This window comes from Sinocyclocheilus rhinocerous, unplaced genomic scaffold, assembly GCF_001515625.1.
Source record: "Sinocyclocheilus rhinocerous isolate Xijiao unplaced genomic scaffold, SAMN03320098_v1.1 scaffold405, whole genome shotgun sequence".
Lineage (NCBI taxonomy): Eukaryota > Metazoa > Chordata > Actinopteri > Cypriniformes > Cyprinidae > Sinocyclocheilus > Sinocyclocheilus rhinocerous.
In genome coordinates this window covers 180,203-195,355 of record NW_015630351.1, presented here as the reverse complement: position 1 = coordinate 195,355, position 15,153 = coordinate 180,203, and the positions used below count along the sequence as shown (strand labels likewise).

The window sequence follows — 15,153 nt, the reverse complement described above, 5'->3', positions numbered from 1 at the left end:
GTGCACGTGAGTGTGTGTTTATATTTTGTTTGTGTTTTATGTGAGTCAGAGTGTATGTGTGTGTGTGTGTGTGTGTGTGTGTAAGTGGGGCTTTTTGTGACGTGGCCAGCGTTGATGACATCAGCACACCCACAGTCTCAGTGCACTCTGACGCAGACAGAGCTATTTAAAGAGCTCTTCTCCTTTCTCTCTCTCTCTCTCCCTCTCTCTCTCTCTCTCTCAGCTCCCAGTCTACAGAACCGCAGATATTCCTCTATGGCCAGAATCCACTCCATGACTATTGAGGCTCCGATCACTAAGGTACGCCTGCGTTATTATACACACCTGAAGACAAAAAAAACATAAACCTGTATGAACCATTATAACCACCTGATTCAATACAGATAAAAAAAAATCAGTACCAAAGCCACTGGAAGGCAAGCCTGCAACCTTTAGCCAAAAAAGCGTAACTGCTGAAGCTAACGCTTCCGCTTTGGCAGTACGCAGGAAAGGAGACCAGAGGCCGTTTTGTTTGAATGGACGTCAATGGAGGAGAGGCTTCACTACGCTGAATAAACAGCTTTTTTGAGGAAACAGCTTATTATTTAATGAATCGACAGCCTATTGGCTAATCTCCAACATGTTTTACACTAAACAATACTTTTGAATTGAACTATTTTTAGAGTTTACACCCAAAAAAATGCCGTTTTATGAAAGAAGTTACTGACTTTTTGTGACAGGTGGGATTCAGCGTACAGCATTTCTCATTCATTCCTATGGTATCCGTAAATGGCGATTGAGTGTCGCACAACTCTGACTGAAATTCAGTGACGTCAAGGCTGTAATGTAATGTGGTTATTAAGGCACACGTGATCCAAGTTGATCGTTATGCTTTCTCCAATAGTAGGTAATACAGACCCTCTCATCTCCCAATAGTGAGACAATCTCTGGCAGTACATCAAAAACCATAGTAAACAAAAAGCTGTGAAACGGCCACATCCTACAGGAAGTTCAGTTTGAGCTTGAATGACAGGAAGGGGGATTTACTGAATTGTAATTCACAGAAATTCTTCTGTGTTAATTTAAAGGGATAGTTCACCCAAAAATGAAAATTTGATGTTTATCTGCTTACCCCCAAGGCATCCAAGATGTAGGTGACTTTGTTTCTTCAGTAGAGCACATATGATGATTTTTAACTCCAACCGTTGCAGTCTATCAGTCGTATAATGCATGGCAATGGTAACAAAATCTATGAGAGTAAAAAAAACATGCACAGACAAATCCAAATTAAACCCTACGGCTCGTGACGACACATTGATGTCCTAAGACACGAAACGATCGGTTTGTGCGAGAAACCGAACAGTATTTATATCATATTTTACCTCTAATACACCACTATGTCCAACTGCCTTGAGCGCGCGCACGGCATCCGGTGCGTGAGGTGTGTACGCACTCTGGCGTAGTTTACGCAAGCGCCGGAAGTGATCTCTCACGCGTATACGTCACTCATTGTTTACACAGTGCACAGTCATTGTAGATACGACGGCTAATCAAAATGGTACTTACTTGCGCTTATCCAGATTGTTCAAACCGACTTAAAACTAAAAGATGTCCTAAGACATGAACCGATCGGTTTGTGCGAGAAACCGAACAGTATTCATATCATTTTTTACCTCTAATACACCACTATGTCCAACTGTCTTTGGGCGCGTGCACGGCATCCGGTGCATCAGATTTTCATTTTTGGGTGAACTATCCCTTTAAGTGTTAATCTATCTATCTATCATCTACCTATCTATCTATTTATCGTTCTATCATTCTATAGTTCTATCTGTCCATCCATCCATCCATCATTGTTCTATCGTTCTGTCCATCCATCCATCCATCGTTCTATCATTCTATCTCTGTCGTTCTGTCCATCTATCCATCGTTCTATCATTCTGTCCATCCATCTATCCATTTATCCATCGTTCTATCATTCTATCTCTGTTGTTCTGTCCATCTATCCATCTATCCATCCATTCTATCATTCTATCGTTCTGTCATTCTATCTATCCATCCATCCATTCATCGATCATTCTATCTCTCTGTTGTTCTGTCCATCTATCCATCGTTCTATCATTCTGTCCATCCATCCACCCATTTATCCATCATTCTATCATTCTGTCTCTCTGTTGTTCTGTCCATCAATCCATTCTATCGTTCTGTCATTCTATCTATCCATCCATCCATTCATCTATCATTTTATCATTCTATCTCTCTGTTGTTCTGTCCATCTATCCATCGTTGTATCATTCTGTCCATCCATCCATCAATCCATTCTATCATTCTATCGTTCTGTCATTCTATCTATCCATCCATCCATCCATCCATCTATTCATCTATCGTTCTATCATTCTATCTCTCTGTTGTTCTGTCCATCCATTCATCTATCGTTCTATCATTCTATCTCTCTGTTGTTCTGTCGATCTATCCATCGTTCTATCATTCTGTCCAGCCATTCTATCGTTTTGTCATTCTATCTATCCATCCATCCATTCATCTATCGTTCTATCATTCTATCTCTCTGTTGTTCTGTCCATCTATCCATCGTTCTATCATTCTGTCCATCCATTTATCCATCGTTCTATCATTCTATCTCTCTGTTGTTCTGTCCATCTATCCATCGTTCTATCATTCTGTCCATCCATTTATCCATCGTTCTATCATTCTATCTCTCTGTTGTTCTGTCCATCTATCCATCGTTCTATCATTCTGTCCATCCATTTATCCATCGTTCTATCATTCTATCTCTCTGTTGTTCTGTCCATCTATCCATTCATCCATCAATCCATTCTGTCATTCTATCCATCCATCCATACATAGTTCTGCCGTCTAGCAAAACCAACATTCAGTTTTTACAGACTTTGATTCTTGGATTAATTTGAAATGCAAATGCAATTTTGGATCCTGTCTGCTACCTCAATTCTAATTCAGTTCAAATTTGAGAATTGAATTGGAATGTAAAAGGTGTTCTCAATTCAGTTCTGTATGGCACACAACCCTGAGACGCGCTGAACTCGGTCGTGAATGAGGATTTGTTTGTGACAATGGAAGCAAAACAGACGTCAGAGGGAAAAATTCTTTACTACAGTACAGAGATATTTATGGATCTAAACCTTTGAGTAGTGGTTTGTTGTTTTCTCTCACCCTCTGTTTTTGTTCTGCATGTATTTCGTTGTCTTTGTAGGTGATAAATATCATTAATGCAGCGCAGGAGAGCAGTCCTGTGACAGTAGCGGAAGCTCTGGATCGTGTTCTGGAGATTCTGCGGACCACCGAACTCTACTCACCCCAACTGGCCTCAAAAGAGGACGATCCTCACACCAATGACCTGGTGGGGGGGCTCATGAGTGTAAGTCAAGCATTCACCTTTTATTCTTAAAGGTGTTTATTTTATTTTAGTTTTATTTTATTTTTAACCATAATTTAATACATTTTATTTTATTATTAACCCTATATTTTTTAGGTTTGAATTTTATTTATTTATTTGTTTTGTTGCTAACCCTATTCATTATACTTTATTAATATCCCTTTATTTTATTTTTAACCATAATTTAATACATTTTATTTTATTATTAACCCTATATTTTTTAGGTTTGAATTTTATTTATTTATTTGTTTTGTTGCTAACCCTATTCATTATACTTTATTAATATCCCTTTATTTTATTTTTAACCCTAATCCTATTCATTTTACTTTATTACCAGCCCTATATTTTATTTAATTATTATTTAATTTAATTTTTTATGTAATTTTTTTATTTATTTGTTTGTTTTCTTTTATTTTATATTTGTATTTCAAAAGAGCAAGAAAATCCTGTTTGGAACTAAATGACACAAAGGACTACAAGTCATCTTACACCCACATGATGCACAGAATTAGCCTTAAAATACTCTTCGAACACATGCAGTCAAAAACATTATAAACAGTACAATACAATATTAAACTGATGGGAAATTTCACAAATTGATTTCCTGTACACAAACAAACCTAGACCCGATTTTTTTCAGCAGAGAATCATCATTACGGGAGAAATTCATCGTCTTATATGCAGCGTGTGACTGCATGTCAGTGTCAGTCAGTAGATGTGACTGCTCTTGTTTTCGTGGCACAGATACATTGAGCTCCATGCTGCCTGGCACGGGCTGTTTCACAGTTAGCCAGCAGTCTGTGACGACGCTTGTTTACACAGCGCTCTCGCTGTCTGCCATCTCTGCATCTCCCCCTTTGAAAGTGGTCCACTTTTAAACCAGAAAATAGTTGTTAGACTAAAGGAGCGTTCACACAGACACACAGAACAGAAGTCATTCATTTGAGAGTCACAGAGACTTTTGGTGATGCAGCAAAGTTGAGCATTTTGCCAATGCGCAGCGATGCAGTGGTTGCTGAACAGTGAAGCTCTAATGATCAGCTTCCTGATATAGCTGGATACAAATACCAAGAAGTTTTAACAGGGTTTACTTCTTGGCTGTGGACATGACTTAGGAGATTTAGTTGGCAGGGTTCCCACCATGCTGGAAAACTTGGGAATATCAGGGAATCTCAAACGATTTAGGCCAGTAAAAAAGTCACAGAAATTAACATAATGTTGACATTTCTTATTATTATCAGTTCCGAAGTATTTATTTTTAGAAATTATGTGAAGTAGAAAAAAGTCTAATCATAAACAACTGGAAAAGTCATGGAAAATTATGGAAATTCATTGGTCCAAAGTATGGAAAGTTGACATTCTGTACATGAGATAAAACTATTTTAAACAACATTTTGCTAGTTCTTTTATGATTATTTTAGGTATGTTTTATGAACTATTAATTGAGAATGATGTTAAATATTTAGATTTTTTTTTTTTGTTTATATCAGTTTTCAGAACTGATTAACTGGTAAATTGTAATAAGTGTGATAGATAAATGCTTTTATATATTTTTAAGTTTTCGTTTACATTATTTTTACTATGTTTTAAGGTTATTACTGTAAACATGATTTTTATTCTTGTTTACACACAGGTATATATTAAATATTAAATTTTCTCTCGTGATCAACAACATTTGACTCAACAAGATGCTGTAAATAGGAATACGTTTTATTTAATCTGGAATATTCATTTGAGGCAGTTGATCAAGTTTAGGGTCAGTAATATATATATTTTTTCGTAAATAAATTAATACTTTTAGTCAGCAAGGATGCATTAAATTGATCAAACGTGACAGTAAAGACATTTACAACAACAAATGATTTCTGTTTCAAAAATGCTGTAGTTTTGAACTTTCGATTCACCAAAGAATCTTGAAAAAAAATGTATCACGGTTTCCGCAAAAATGTTAAGCAGCACAACTTATTTAAACATTGATAATCAGAAATGTTTCTTGAGTGTCAAATCAGCATATCAGAATGATTTCTGAAGGATCATGTGACACTGAAGACTGGAGTAATGATGCTGAAAATTCAGCTTTGCATCGCAGGAATAAATTGCATTTAAAAATATATTTAAGTAGAAAAACAGTTCTTTTAAATAATAAAAATATTTCACAATATTTCTCATAGCTGTTTTTACTGTATTTTTTATCAAATAAATGCAAACTTGGTGAGCAGACTTATGAACGGTGGTGTAGTTCTGAAACATTAAAATGCTAAATAACTACAAGCCAGATTCGGGCCACTTCCTTTCATAATGTCATTTTTCTCCGTTAAATAAAGGTCAAGCGGGTGCGATGCTCAAATCTCAAGTGTTCAAATGACCTTTTTGGTGGGTGACCTTTTGAGGGAGAGGTCAGAGGTCAATTACACAGTGAAATATCCGAGTTGAGATAGTGCAGCTGTGGCCTGTGATCATTACAGACGGGATGTGTGTGTGTGTGTGTGTGTGTGTGTGTGTGTCATATTTATACATGTACAGTTCTATAATCCTACGCCTGCAACATCTCAGACAGAGTTTGTTTTAAGTACTGGATGAGTCTCTTTGAATCTGGATCTGTTTTCTGTGTGTTTAATATCCTCCAGGCCTGATAAATGGCTTTTCTCATACGAGCATGCAAGCGTGAGTGAGTTATGGGTAGCGTGGTAGTGCTGTGCTTAAATGTGTTGTTATGATTATGTTGGCTGGAAACGATATTTTGGCTTCCTCAAGCCTTTTTCTCTTTCATTTCAGTCAGATATATTGATGTATATTTTTCTTCATTTCAGGACGGACTCAGAAAGCTCTCTGGGAATGAGTATGTCTTCTCCAAAAGTGCATTACACAGTAAGTTCTAGCCCTGAAAATGATTATTAATATAACACAGATTGGATGAAATGTTGTAAACTAACTTTGAATAAACTATTTCAGCCTGTTTACCTTCTTGGTTATAACTTATGTATTATTTAGTATTACAGGATATCATTTAAAATATAAAAGGCACTAATTACTTATAACTTAATTATGCACATAATGACAAGAAAATGTCTAACAGCGAAAATGAAAAGTTACAGAGGGATTTAGAGTAACACTCAAAGCTATTTAAAGCAGTGTTATTGTCTGTAAATAAAACTAAAATTATTATAAATAAAGCTGAAATAAAATTTAAATATTTGTTGAAAAACTAAATGAGAATTAGAAATGTTGCTTTGGCAGCTGACTAAAATAAGTTTAATTAAAGCACTAAAATGATTAAATAATTATTAATAATTATGAAATAAACTATAGCATAATAAAAACTAATAAATGACAAAAGTACATAATGATTTTTTTTTTATCAAAATGAACCCAAATTTAATGTAAAAAGTAAAACTAATAAATGACAAAAATACATAACAAAATGACTAAAAATTAAACTAAAAATGAAATCTGAAAATCTTAAAACTGAAATTAAACTGAAGAATCTAGAACTGAAATAAAAAATAAATGAAACCTCAATAATATATAAAAGACAGATTAATAGATGACAAAACTAAATAACAAAATTACTAAAAATTAAACTAAAATTAAAACTGAAATACAATAAATTAAACCTAAATAATGTTTTTTTTAAAACAAAAAAACAAAGATGAATAAATGACAAAAGTAAATAACAAAATTACAAAAAAAAAATACTGAAAATATAAAAAATAAAGCAAAATTAAAATGAAAACTGAAAATATAAAAATGAAAGCTAATTCAAAATATTATTAAAAACTAGAATAGTATATAATTAACACTAGTTTAAAGTATCTGAAATGTTTTCAGATTTTTTCCTTTCTGCCATGTTCTATCTTGACATTGAATGTTTGGCCATCACCCATTTGACCTTCAGATATGAGTCAGAGTCACCTGCCAGTACCTGTCCCGTTAAACGACATCCCGTCCTCCATCGCAGAGCTGCTCGACGAGGAGGAACGCTGGGAATTCAGTATCCTGGAGCTGGAAGCAGCTACTCACAAGAGGTACCAGAAAGCGAGACTTTTTTTGTGTAAACTTATTGTAATGGGAAAAGTTCTGAGTGCTATAGTGTGTGTGTGTGTGTGTGTGTGTGTGTGTTCGTGTTCACAGGCCGCTCTCATACCTGGGGCTGAAGATCTTCTCTGCTTTTGGCGTGTGTGAGTTCCTGAACTGCACAGAGGCCACGTTGCGCTCGTGGCTGCAGGTGATCGAGGCTAATTACCACGCATCCAACTCCTACCACAACTCAACACACGCCGCAGATGTTCTGCACGCCACAGCCTACTTTCTGCGCAAGGACCGAGTCAAGGTAACCCTGACAACCAATCAGAATACAGAAATAGAAATGTCTCAATTTATACTTTCATCCAAAAATGAAAACATTGGCCTAAGGTAAGGAGAGCCTTCTAGAACAACCAAGTGCTTTAATTGATGATTTATTGAGACTTATTTCATTCACCATTCATCAGACCTGAGTTTCAATGCTCAATCAATTATTCAAGAGTATTTTTTTACATTGTTATAAATTTCTAAATTAACGTTTTATTAAATTAAATTACATATTCAATTCATATAAAATGTAATTTTAATTAAAATAAAATTGTAATTATTTTAAAATAATTTCATTATACATAAATGTATAATTCCTAATATAATTCAGTAAATTACATATAATAATAAATTTATGCTATACTGTTATAGTTGACCATAGCCAAATAAAATAAAAACTGGATTGCATCTGAATTTTATCATAATTATTCATTCTGAATTATATTGAATTATATTGAATGGTTATTGACTCATATTTTAAATTATACGTTTTATATATTATATATTTATACATTTAAATTATACATTTTATAAATATATATTTTAAGAAATATTATGAATATAATGTTTTATTTATATATATATATATATATATATATATATATTCAATAATTATTCAAATTCAAAACATATAAAGTTCTGAAATTAAAATTATATTTTAATATTACTATTTAACATGAATTTATTATATTTAATAGTAATATCATAATATTTGCGCTCGTGGCTGCAGGTGATCGAGGCTAATTACCACGCATCCAACTCCTACCACAACTCAACACACGCCGCAGATGTTCTGCACGCCACAGCCTACTTTCTGCGCAAGGACCGAGTCAAGGTAACCCTGACAACCAATCAGAATACAGAAATAGAAATGTCTCAATTTATACTTTCATCCAAAAATGAAAACATTGGCCTAAGGTAAGGAGAGCCTTCTAGAACAACCAAGTGCTTTAATTGATGATTTATTGAGACTTATTTCATTCACCATTCATCAGACCTGAGTTTCAATGCTCAATCAATTATTCAAGAGTATTTTTTTACATTGTTATAAATTTCTAAATTAACGTTTTATTAAATTAAATTACATATTCAATTCATATAAAATGTAATTTTAATTAAAATAAAATTGTAATTATTTTAAAATAATTTCATTATACATAAATGTATAATTCCTAATATAATTCAGTAAATTACATATAATAATAAATTTATGCTATACTGTTATAGTTGACCATAGCCAAATAAAATAAAAACTGGATTGCATCTGAATTTTATCATAATTATTCATTCTGAATTATATTGAATTATATTGAATGGTTATTGACTCATATTTTAAATTATACGTTTTATATATTATATATTTATACATTTAAATTATACATTTTATAAATATATATTTTAAGAAATATTATGAATATAATGTTTTATTTATATATATAATATTTAATAGTAATATCATAATATTTACTAAAAATTGACGTTAAAATATTTTAGTGAATTTTTAATACATATTAAGATACTAGTATTAAATATTTTACTCAAGAAATGTAAAATGCCACCCTATGTTTTTGTTGTACATTTGTTCATTTTTAAAAGATGATGCAAACAAACTCTTTTGAAAAATAAAAACAAGAACACTCAAAAGACAAAAAGATACATTAATTAGTCATATTTAATAGTAATATTTATTAAAAATCTCTTTAATTAAAAATCACTCTGTTTGAATATTTAAAATATTTGAAACACAAATTGTGCATTATCTAGTCATAAAACCAATTAAGTTGCCACAGTTATTGACAGATGCTGTTAATCTCAAAAGGGCCAAATATTTGCAGATAAATCGGTTAGTCACTAATATTGAGCTGACCTAAACAATTTTGGGTTACTTATAAAACTTACCTATGGTATCTGTGCTGTGTTTGCAGGGCAGTCTTGACCAGTTGGATGAAGTAGCAGCGCTATTGGCAGCAACCGTCCATGATGTTGATCACCCGGGCCGCACCAACTCGTTCCTGTGCAATGCAGGCAGTGATCTGGCCATTCTGTACAACGACACGGCCGTCCTGGAGAGTCACCACGCCGCTCTAGCGTTCCAGCTTACTGTACGAGACAGCAAATGCAACATCTTCAAAAACATGGAATGGTATCAGTGTCAACTTAATCATACGTTTCATATGACTCACACTGATCCAGTACTAAACTCTCTCAACCTCTCAATATTCAGGACTCAGTTTCGGACCCTACGGCAGGCCATAATAGACATGGTGTTGGCGACAGAAATGACACGACACTTCGAACACGTCAACAAGTTCGTAAACAGCATCAACAAACCCATGAGTGCCATTGAGGAGACGAGCTCCAATGTAAGACACGCATTACTGTGTTTCCATACTGTATGAGTACAGTCTAACCAGTGCCGATCTGCATGTGTTACAGAGTGAAGGCAGTGATTGTGAGGGTCAGGCCAGTATTCGCAACTCTCCTGAGAATCGTCTGTTGATTAAACGGATGCTGATTAAATGTGCCGATGTGGCCAATCCCTGCAGGCCTCTGGAGCTCTGCATCGAATGGGCTGGTCGCATTTCAGAGGAGTACTTTGCTCAGGTAAAAACCCATGTTCCCTTATGCACATGCTTGCAGTGTCTTTGGTAGCACTTTAGATTAGGGAACCGTTTTCCCTCAATAAACTCTTGATTTGCTGCTTATTAATAGTTAGTAAGGTAGTTGTAATGTTTAGGTATTGGGTCAGGTTATCTAGAATATGGTCATGCATAATAAGGCATTAATATGTGCCTAATAAGTACTAATAAACAACCAATATGCTAGTAATATGCATGCTAATAAGCTACTAGTTAATAGTGAGAACTGGTCCTTAAAAGAAAGTGTTACAGTGTCTTTCAAATTTTTATTGTGTTTTAACTTTCGTAAGATATTGTATTTCCAAGTGAAATAGAGTATTTCTATAGTATTCCCAATTATCCGTCAAGATTTGATTGGACCAGGAGAAATGAGTTAAGATCATTTTATTTTGTAATTGTATTTTGATGAAAAAATAGAATTATTATATATGTATTTATTAAATTTTATTTTTTATATACTATACAAAAATTAATAGTCAACGGCTATTTAAATTCAAAATACATGTGCTGAAATTAAAATGATAATTTATTAATATATAAAATGATTACTATTTAATGTTATTTTTTAATATCTTTAAGGAAATATTAAGAAATTACTATTAATGTTCACTCTAAAATGTTTGAAACAGAAATTATCTATTGCATGCATTATCTATTGAAAAAGCCAGTTAAATTGCCATAGTTCTTGACCGATGCTGTTAATCTCAAAATGGCCAAATAATGGTCGATAAAATTGGTCAGTCGCTAGTATTGATATTAGAATGATATACATATTTTACAATAACATATCTCCACGCTCCAGTCATTTGCTTTCTGTATTTGCGATCTCCTTCTTTACCTAGACTGACGAGGAGAAAAGACAAGGTTTGCCGGTTGTCATGCCAGTGTTTGACCGGAATACCTGCAGCATTCCTAAATCCCAGATCTCATTTATCGACTATTTCATCACGGACATGTTTGATGCCTGGGATGGTAAATATACACACACTCACACACGCAATACACTGGTGATTTCTAATAATCAAGGTTGTGCCATTCAAAAATTATTTCTAAATTTTTGCAGCCTTTTTGACAAAGTTTTGATATATTTGAAATCTCAGTATTTATGTTTTGACATTTGCTTTCAACCTCACAGCAGTGTTATTTTAGTGTCATTGAGATTCTATTATGGTTTTTATTCATATTTTGGACGTTTTTATTCTTATATTTTCTGCTTTCATTTACATTTTTAAGTTTAAGTAATTTTGGTGTATGTGTTATTTCTTATTTAAATATGTATATATTAGGGATGTGCATCTCCATAACTGAGGCCGATGCGATATGCATCTCAATGCATAGCCAACGATGCGACACATTAAAGATACATATGAAGCAGCTACCTATGTGATGCGATACGATTCACCCCTATTACCCTCTATAGATTTAAAGCTGCACCTACCAAACAGTCGTTCAGCCTTTTCTGACTTGGTGTTCTAGTGATATTTTTGTCACTGATTGTACTGGCCCAAGTATTACATAGAATTTAATTTTACTTGGAAATAAGGAGGGTCTTTTTAAATTTCACTGCCTCCTCCTACCTCTCCCCTCCTAATATTCATATTAATTAATTAATTAATTAATTGATTAATTAATTAATGCTTAAGTACAGCTATGCCTATGAAGCAGTATAATTTCACTGATATTGCCAACATTTTAATTACTGCCTTTTTTAACAAAAGCAGTATACCGTTTTATGTAAAATACCAGGTGTGTGTCACGCTCTTGGACTGCCGTGACCCAGTTTCTCCCATGTTGATTGTGTTTATTGATTTCAGGTGTTTCTCATTTAGTCCCTCGTTAGTCATGTATTTAAAGAATGTTCTGTTCCTTGGTTCCTTCATCCATCCCAGTTGCTACGTGTGTGTTCCTTGTTCCTGTGGATGAAGACGGTATTCGTGAATTCCCCTACGTCTCCTCGTTCCTTGCTCCTATGTGATGCGATACGATTCACCCCTATTACGATGCAGTGCGATCCGATTTCGATTCGATTCAACACAATGCAATTTAATGCAATGGAAAAAATATAATCACTTCTAATGCCTCGAGGCCTGTTTCCTTAAACAAGTTTGCCAAAAGTTAGTCTGACTCATTGTCAAATGATTTGGCTCCATAAAGCAAATTTAACATGGACCTAAATCAAGCTCTGACTCTCTCACATACTATTATTTAACTTATTTTATTTATTTATTTATTTATAGTTTCTAGCCATGCAGCCTTTCACTCTGGTTTTATTAGAGCTGTAACTTTTATAGTTAGCAGAACATTAGAACATTACAATCTAAAATCACTCTTTAAAGCATTAAAATAACTAAATTAAAAGTTAAAATCACTGAATTAAAAATGAAAATAAATAATAAAGAAAATTACTATATTTTAACTGGTATAAGAAACACACATGAACTCATTAGAGCTTAATTAGTACTGTACTAGCTTATATTTTATTTACCCATTACAATAGCCCCTTTATAGTTAGCCTACTGCTATCATAAATATACATTTATATGTAGGTCCACCCTGGTGCCATTTTGGAGAATATCCACTGAACGTAAACAGCGTATGCTATTCTGTGTCAGCTGCGTCACGCGGATACGTTTTCTACGTTGTTTATGCTTTGATTTGAACAAAAACAACGTATCCGCGTGACGCAGCTGACACAGAACAACATACGCAGTTTACGTTCAGTGGATATTCTCACAGGAGACGAATTGTTGAATAAAGTCGTTATTTTTGTTTTCTTTGTGTACAAAAAGTATTCTCATAGCTTCGTAAAATTACGGTTGAACCCCTGATGTCACATGGACTATTTTACCGATCTCCTTGCTACGTTTCTGGACCTTGATCGTGGTAATTGCATTGCTGTCTATGGGAGGGTCCGAGAGCTCTCAGAATTCATCAAAAATATCTTAATTTGTGTTCCGAAGATGAACAGAGGTCTTACGGGTTTAGAACGACATGAGGGTGAGTAATTAATGACAGAATTTTCATTTTTGGGTAAACTATCCCTTTAATGTCCAACAACAAATATTTGAGCAAAATGTATATTTTACTCAAATATAGAATTATTACGCTACTATTCGATTGTGCTCCGTCTGTATAGCGCACAGCAGCGCTCTTTCACTTGCGTAAGCCTCGCCTACTCCTGACAGCAAAATGGATATATTTGCATGACTTTCTAACATTTACAGATGAAGAATACCTGTGACATGTCAGTTATGCACTGAGGAAAACACAACGTCTCAAATGCATTAAACAGCACAAATGTATTCACTGTTTGCCATGGTGGATCGATTTGATCCATGATCGACATTAAGGGCTGCTTGAGAATAAGCGTGCACAAATTAGTGAGATTGAGCAAACTTAAGTAGTCGTTTATGGAACCGCTTTAGCCCCGATTGATTTGTTAGGTTATTTCAAGTAAGGTTTTGGACATTAATCCCCGCTTTTCTTAGCGTCTTTTATGAAACAGGCCTCAGGTCTCCGTAGTGTTGTGATTCGTCAGATTCATGCAGCAGCACCAGTGATGAGAGAACGCGCTTGAGAAACAGTTCAGAGAGGAGAAATCAATCTACATATAAAATATATATTCACTTTCTAAATAATAAAAGTATTGCGCATCCACGAGTTATTTTTGTATAAATCATTTTTTACCGATGCAAATATGTTAGAAACGATGCATCGCGATACAAATGCCAACTTGTAGTCGATGCACACCTTTTAAATTGATGCATCGCATCGTTAACTTTTATGCCGATGCACCGGTGCAAATCGGTGAATCTTCCCATCCCTAGTATATATAGTTATTTTTATTTCTGTTTATTTTTTATTTCGGTTATAGTTATTTTAATACATCAAGTAAAACTAAATAAGACATGTTTCCTTGGAAACTAGCTGAAATAAATCAAGTAGAATTTTTAAAAATATTTTATTTCAGTTAATATTTATTTCAAATAGAATATGCCTTCCTCACAGGCAACTGAATTAAAAACAAGCACACTCAAAAGACAGACAAGGTCTATTTGCAAATCATACATTACTCATGTTTGCAGAAATGATTTTGAACTGGTTTATTAGATCTTGCCTTAAGATTGCTGCAATATTTATGATGATTTTTATATTGCCAACAAAATCGTTGTGAATATAAAATAAATATGAAATATTTCACTCAGCTGTACAACAAATCCAGAAAAAAACATCACCAAACACTGAGTAAAAAATGACAATTCTGGTACACAATAATGAGGAAGTGTTTTGTATGCGTGTCTGTGTTTGAGAGAGAGACAGAGAGAGAGAGAATACTTTCCCAGGCATCTTTTGACTCATCTGGTGAAATGGTCCATTAGCAGCAGAAGATGTTGGACCGGAGGGGTTGAGAACGGGGGGTGTATTAGTTGGTTGCTGAGAGGTTGTGATAATGTTATCCAGAGGTTGAGCTGATTGTGGCGAGCTTTGGAAACTTTAGGTTCTGTGTTTCCCACTAAGCCAAACCCCAGAGAATAAACCTGCTTACTGTCAACTCACAACAGCCGTGATGTCACGGAAACTTTAAAAATGTGTATATGAGAGAGAGAAAGAATGTGCATCTGTGTGTGTGTATCTTTGATTTCCGTAGTCTGAGGTCAGGATGCAGTGAAGCAGAATCTCTTGAGCTCTCTGCAGATTTAGTTCCCAAGGTCACGATCAGGTCAGTTCATCATAGAGGAGCTGCGTGTGTGTGTGTGTGTGTGTGTGTGTGTG

The 15,153-nt window shown here is 34.3% G+C and overlaps 1 pseudogene; it reads left to right on the top strand.

Moving 5' to 3' along the window:
* Window positions 1-15,153, top strand: part of LOC107740198 (high affinity cAMP-specific and IBMX-insensitive 3',5'-cyclic phosphodiesterase 8B-like) — a 43,474-nt pseudogene that overhangs the window by 27,118 nt on the left and 1,203 nt on the right.